The following is a 7299-nucleotide window of genomic DNA, read 5'->3' as shown; positions in this document are numbered from 1 at the left end:
CAATGGACCCAGTATCCTGGGGTCTTCTAGAGGCACTCAGTTCTTGACAAGAGTGTGACCTCTTAGGAGAGTTAGCTACCTTCTTTACAGATGCTGTTCTGGAAATGTACGGAATCTCCTAGACCACAGGTGGGTCTTGTTTGGAATATACTTTTCTCCTGCTAGATACCCATGGTTGCTTCCAAGGCTCAGAATTTTCTAGTCAAAAATCATGGAAGCCCAGAACGTCTGATCTGGAAATGATCACAGAGCTCAATTATACAGAGCATACAAGATAGAAGACCCTCCGAGAGCTGGATTGACATAGTGGCTGCAACAATGGGCCTAATCCTGGCAACGATGATGAGGCTGGCCCAGGACCAGGTAGCATTTCAGTCTGTTGGACACAGGGTCACACTGAGTAGGAACCAACTCAGCGGCACATGCCACCAACGTACAGGACGTGTTTCTGTGTTTTCTTTATTTTTTGCTGTGGTATTTTCCATAGTTTAGTAAGAATACTGGCTTTGAACCACAAAAAGGAGTTGGGTGCAAGCTGCAGGTTCTATTCAACCCTTTTCTTCTTTATTCAATAATCTCTCCGTCACCCCAGTTTAATGATTTACTTTTAGTGGAACTGATTTTTAATGTCGCATAGCACTATCTACCATGAAATATTTTCAACTTTGACGGCAGGCCTTTGGAAATTTATGGTTGGTAGCAGCCAGATATAGTAGCAACTGAGATACCCCAATTAGCTAGTCTGCGTAGAAAACAAACACGCTCAGGACGATTACTAACCACAACAGATGGCAGTTTTTGATATTATTTACGGGCCAGGTCTTCTAAGCACTTACGTGTAGACATTGCCTTACAAAAACCATGTGAGGCCAGTTTCATCAGCGTCCCCATTGTGCAGGTGAGAAAGCCGCCACAGCAAGTGTGACTGCATGGTCACAGATGGGAGGCCCGAGGTATTAGTTTCAAGGCTACATTTGGCCTGTGTGTCTGTTAGATTTTCTCCATCCCGCACGACATGAAGAAAGGAAGATCCACAGAAGTGAAGAGAGTCGCAAAGCCTGGGACTCGATGTCCGCTGACAGTTCATTGATGATGTTTGCGTTGCAGCATCTGCCTCCCATCGCTGCAGGGCTTCAACAGCGGTCTTTCTGAGAAAGGTGAGTGTGCTTTGGAGGTGCAGGGAGGCCGTCAGAAAGGCAGCCAGACGGCTCCCAGTGCAAGTTTGATTTCTCTGTTGTTAGGGACGTTTTGCCCTTGTTTTCAGAAACCAACTCATCTTTATGTATTAACCTGTATCAGATTCAGGACCCTCTGCTTAACCTTTAGAGCATGGTACATCCTTCTAATTAGACAATCGACAGTAAGTCAAATGGAATAGAATCTGGTGGAGAGAAGAGGTAAGTATTTTCCGTGGGCAATCCTCTTTCAGTTTCTGGCTCTCTTTAATGCCAAGTCACTGGTCCGTGGTCAAAGTACCAAGAGAAAGAAAGAAAGAAAGAAAGAAAGAAAGAAAGAAAGAAAGAATTCAAAAGGATTTCCCCCAGTAGGTTTGTAAAACAACCCAGTAAAACAAAAACAAATAAGCAATCAGAGAGATTGCTTCATTCCATAATTCAATTCAGTTTTTTAAACAAAAGCAGCATAATAGAGGAGATTGATAATTTTTTTTCCCGACTGATGCAGGAAAACGAAGCTGCCTCACTCACAGCGCGGCCCCGACGGTGACCCTCCAGGCTCATCTGGGCCGCCTCTTCTGGCCAAAGGGGAAAGAGACCCCCAAAGCCTCGAGGAGGAGAGGCCAAGAGATTGATGGTTTTAAAAATAGCTTTATTGGCCTAAAATTCACCAATCATACCATTCCGTGGTTCCATGACATTAAGAAGAGTTGTACCGTCATCACTACCATTCCTTTAGGACAGTTTCATCTCTTGTACAGAGCAGATCTATTCGCATGGCTCGTTCCAGAACTCTGTTTGCATCATTCAAGCAAGCCTGAAGGCAGTGTCCTGGAGCCCAATGACAGGAAAGCAGCCATCGGGACTCCAAAGGGACAAGAAATGAGCAGCCACCCAGAGAGTCGCCTATTTCTCTATTCTCCCCTTCCTTCTGCAAGTGTTTTCCATTCCGCTGCCTTCGCAGCTCAGCCCCACAACTCAGTCTACTCACAAGATGGTGGCCCTGCCGGGGCGGTCAGCTTTCTACAGTGTCTGCCTTTGAGGGTGAGTCCAAAGTGGCTGCTGCAAAGCCATCGGAGGCTTCACTCAACAGACATGTCAACACGTGAAGAAAGCCGTTAATCTGGACATTTCCTCCATCTAGGCATATCCCCCGCGGAAGGCAGCCTCCCATCTCTCTAGCCCTTCCCTAAGAATTCCGTGCTCTTGAGTTCCCGCCGCGTCCTAACAGCAGTGTGGCCATCTTCAAGGGACACAATCAGAATGGTGTTCCTTTAAAGTGTTCTTTGAGTCTGGGGAACGAGAGGAAGCCTGAAGGGGCAAGATCAGGGCTGAAGGCTAGATGAGGGGAGCTTTTCCAGTACAACTTTTCTGGTCTTTTCTTCATTAATGCCGTTTTCCAAACTACTTCCTAAGGAGTCCCCCAGGATCATTCTGTGTCCTTGGAAACATCAAGACGAACCCTTTGGAATCCCCCCCAAATAATCTTATCACCTTCTGACCTGATCTGTCTACCTTGAATTTAACAGGCCCAATAGACCCCTCCAGCAGTAACTATTTTGATTGTACCCCGCCCTCCCGCTTCTATTCCAACCCTGTTCCCACAGATAACAGTGTGGAGGCTCTGAGCATGCCCTTATCTATTGGATAGCAGGGTGTGAAACAGCAGAAACACAGGGCGTGGATATCATGTGGCATTTTGGGGAGACCCACAACTAAGAGTCAGGTGCTAGTAAGTAGAAGATAGTGGGGGTGTAGGGAGAGAGGTCCAGCAGGGGCAGCCTGTGAAGGGCCGGTCTTCTTGCAGAGTCTGGGCCCATTCTGACGGCCGGCACAGCTGCCCCAGGGAGCTACGTCCCGTTTGCATGTTTCGTTTCTCTGGCACATAACATCCTCAGACAGGCAAAGCACCTGCCAACACCAAAGTAAACTTTTCAGAAATAGAGGTGTTTTTGCACAGCTCCAGAACCTGCTGAATGATTGGACCTTTTTGAAGACACGTGTGTTACTGGGACAATGTGTCTGCAGCTGCCTGCTGACGGGAGAGACATGTTTCATTACGTTTTGTTTGGAGTAAATCTGTGCTTGGTGAACTGGAGCCTGGGGGCAATCCTTTCCCACAGGAGCAGGAACCCCGGTGGGGTAGTGAGTTGTGCACTCGTCTGTTAACCACGAGGTCAGCAGTTCAAAATCACCAGCCACTCCTCGGGAGAAAAATAAAGCTTTCTACTCCTGTAAAGAGCTACCGTCTCAGAAACCCCCAGGGGCCATTCTACGCTGTCCTGCAGGTCCCTATCAGTCAGAATTGACTGGGTGGCAGTGAATTGGATTCTGATAAGAACATGAGCCCACCTTGAGAGAACATTTTCTCAGTTCAAGGGTGCATTTCCAAGGAGGGCTGTGATTGACCAGTTTGGTCTTGTTGCCCAGCAGCTATCTAATCAGCAGAGTCCTAGGCTTCCAGAGTCCTGGCTCTGCAATCCAGGGGAGCTGAGTGTTGAGCTGTTCTAAGCAGAGGGAACGGTGAGCCAGGCAGACACCACACTGCTCTCTCCTCACATTACTGTTTGCACTAGCTTTCCGCATGAATCAGTCCCAGAAATGTAAGGATTGTACAAAATTCAGAGATCGTCCCTCTTTCTTTCAGCTAGGCCTGGTGCATTGGAGTACATGGTTGTAGCCATTCATTTAAAAATCCATGTGTGCACACTACCCTGTTAATATGAGCCTGCTGTCAACCCAATCATAGAATGCATACAAAAAGAATGTTCTTTTGGTAAAAAATATTTCCGACAACACAGTCTATATTTGTGGGGGTAATTTAGCTGTCTCCAAACTTTTAGTCTACTTTTAGTGGAAGCAGGCCATCTCCCTTAGGAGATCCACCCACCTTTCAACTGGGTGGATCAGGAGGATGAGCTGAATCAGTGTGTTGCATGCCTTATTTCGTCTCTCGTACTGAGGCCATGCTGTAAAGAGAGACCCCGGAGAAGGACACGTGCTTGGAAAAGTAAGGGGGCAGCACCAAAGAAGACCCCCGACAGGCTGGTTGACACCGTGACTGCACCAGTGAACGGTTGGGAGGAGCGCATAGGACTGGGAGGTGTTTCTCTGTGTTGTGCACCAGGTCGCTGTGAGTGGGAACTGACTGGGTTGCACTGACCAACAATCATCACCCTTGGCAGGCTACAGATAAGTTTCCCTCGTTCTTCCAGCCATGCCCCCTTGTCGTTTTGGTAGAAAACAAGCTTGAACGCTTCTCAATTGCAGAAAGAAATAGGAAACGCATGCTTTGGAACTTGCAGTGCATGCGCTCTCCACTTTGCATGACGAGCTTGATAATAACAAAGCTCCACCGCCATCATGTTGTCCATTGGAAGCATTAACATAGAGGGCCAGTCAGAAAGTACCGCTACAGGGGTTCAAGTTCATGCATGCGTGCGTTTATTTTAAACCCACAGGTTTAAACACGTCTCAGTAATCAGAGGGTGCCTGCAGACACACTGTCTCAGTAATAATTTGTCTTACTCTCATCCTGGTGCCTTCACAAAAAAAGTCCAGTTTAAAAATAGTGGCTTCTGAGGAGCTCTGCTGGGCAGAGAGTGCAGCTCAGGAGGTTGAGGCAACTGTTTTGTTTTTTGGTTTGTTTGTTTTAATTCTAAGGGGTTATTTTAGGAACACTGTGACCTAGTGGGTTACATTTGGATCACTAATCTCAAGGTCAGCAGTTCTACTCCACCCGTCACTCCTTGGGAGAAAGAGGAGGCTTTCTGTTCCTGTAAAGATTTCAGCCTTGGTTTCCCAAGGGGCAGTTCAGTCATGTTCTAGAGGGATGCTAGGAGTCAGAATCAACTCTACGGCAGTGAGCTTGGAGTTGGGCAGGGGTCATCTTGATCGAGTTTCTTAAAGGACACAAAATGCTCCCAGGGGTTATTAAGAATAACTTTTAATAACATTGAATACTGCATCATGAAGAAAAAGGCCAGGCAAGGTGCATCAGGGGTTCTCCCATCATGACAATGTGCCTCCTCATCCTTCGAGGGGAGCAAGGACTGTTCTATAGGCATTTCCTTGGGAAACTTTAGCCCTTCCGCCCTACAGCCCTGATCTTGTCCCTTCAGACATCTTTTTGCTTCCAAAAACTCAAAGTCTGCTTAAAAGGAACCCAATTTGAGTGCCTCTAAAGAAACCAGACCCAACTCCCTGCCATCGGGTCAATGTCCACTCACAGCGATCCTATGTGACAGGGAGAACTAACTGCCCTGTGAATTTATGATGCTGTAACTAGTTACATCTTCCTCCCATGTGAGTGCCTAGAGGATGCTGAAGCTGTGGTGTAAAATGATGTGGTGTATATTGAAGAGCTCAGAATTCTTTAGGGAAGATTTCAAAGAGATGGAAGCACCACTGGGTGAGTCTGATTTGACTAGAGAAACAAACCCAGGGACACTCATATGGGTGGAAGAGGGGGCTTTCCATCAAAGAGCAATTGAATATTGAGAAAACATCCCAGCCCAGTCCAGATCAAGTCCATAAGTCCGATATTAGCCCAGATGTCTGAGACAACTGCATGGATTCCTCGTCAGACTCATGCAGCACATGCAGCAATACTGAATGCAGGAAGATCACAGGCAAATGGGTAACAATCTTTTGGTTCCAATGGTGGTGGAAGCATCTCCAGGGCTCTGGCTGCCATCAGTGTGGCTCACCAATAGGAATGCGAAGCAGAGAGTGAGAGTGTGGCTCACTTCCATGTTGAAAGAGAGGAAGTTCCCAGAATCCTTATGAGAAGGCCACGCCCACAAGGAAGCATCATCAGGCTGTGACCTGATGGACAGGTTAGGCTCTAACTCTGTGTTCTTAATATCCTTAAGTTGACACAAGGTTATACAAGTACTACAACCACCTTCTGAAGTGTGAAGACCTAGTTGGAGGATATGGGGAAAAACAATGACTTCACATCTTGACATTTTTGTTTAATAAAAGTTTCTATGATTTCGCAGCAAAACTTTTTAACATGTCTTTTTATATGAGTTAAAATGGGCTTCAAGAAGAACTGAGCTGTATCAATGAAATCCAAATGGATGAAACACACCAGCGGTGTGATTCAAGGATTGTAAATAATAATAAAATCCAAATCCAAAGGAGGAAATGGTGTCATGGCTTAATTTGTGAACACCGGTTTGCAGAAGAAGCCCATGGATGACAGTAGAAGCCAAAAATCCATTTACAGTATTACACATGGAGATTAAGGCTCCTCTGAATCCCCCCTGATCATAGTTGAGGGACGTTGAGCCTTGTTATCAGAGAGAATTTTAAAGTTCATTATGACAGATGTAGTTGATCTCCCTTTTGACCATTTAAAGTTTATTCTAGTTTTAATTATTTTCTGCTTTCTTTTCTATTGAGGTTTTTCTCTGTTATTTTTTTTTCAGAAGGGAGGTATTTTTGAAAAATGACTTTTATTGGGGACTCTTATATCTTATCACAATCCATACATTCATCCAGTGTGTCAAGCACATTTGCACATATGACACCATCATCATTTTCAAAGCATTCTCTTCCCACTTGAGCCCCTGATATCCGCTCCTCATTTCTTCTCCCTCCCTCCTCTGCCTGCCCTCCCTCATGAACCCTTGATAAGCTATAGATTATTTTTTCCATATTGAGGTACTTAGTTTTTTGTGCCAACCTGGCTGATAAACACATGTAGGGTTAATTGAAGGGCAGAGGGATAAATGGCTCAGTGAGCCTCGTCTTTCTAGTTCTCAGGTCTCCTGCTTTCTGATGGTCACACCAGGGTACAGCTGCCTTAGCCAGTTCCTTGCTTCAGCTGGCAAGGCTCACTTCCTGCAAGACATCCCGGAGGAGAAGCCACATGGATCTGGGTGCTGGAGCAGCTGTGTGGAGACCCCTGCCAGCTCTGAGATGTTTACACATTCTCTGATTCGGCTTTCCTCCTGCAGTCGGCATCGTTGTGCCCGTTTTGTGAGATGGAGGAGGACTTTGTGGATTGGTGTTGGACATATGTGTTAATGGGTTAATGTTGGACTTGTGGGCTTAGGTAGCACTGGGTTTGGATGTTTTCTTGATGCACATTTAACCTTTATATAAAACTCTCTCT

At 46.1% G+C, this 7299-nt stretch overlaps 1 non-coding gene across 1 annotated transcript; it reads right to left on the bottom strand.

The window, feature by feature from the left end:
- Positions 1 to 1668: 1668 nt before the first annotated feature.
- Positions 1669 to 1800, bottom strand: LOC142460651 (small Cajal body-specific RNA 20). The gene has a single exon (XR_012786819.1).
- Positions 1801 to 7299: the final 5499 nt, after the last annotated feature.

Source organism: Tenrec ecaudatus, chromosome 10, assembly GCF_050624435.1.
Source record: "Tenrec ecaudatus isolate mTenEca1 chromosome 10, mTenEca1.hap1, whole genome shotgun sequence".
Lineage (NCBI taxonomy): Eukaryota > Metazoa > Chordata > Mammalia > Afrosoricida > Tenrecidae > Tenrec > Tenrec ecaudatus.
Note: the sequence above shows the minus strand (reverse complement) of the source record. Positions and strands in the feature narration are given on the sequence as shown.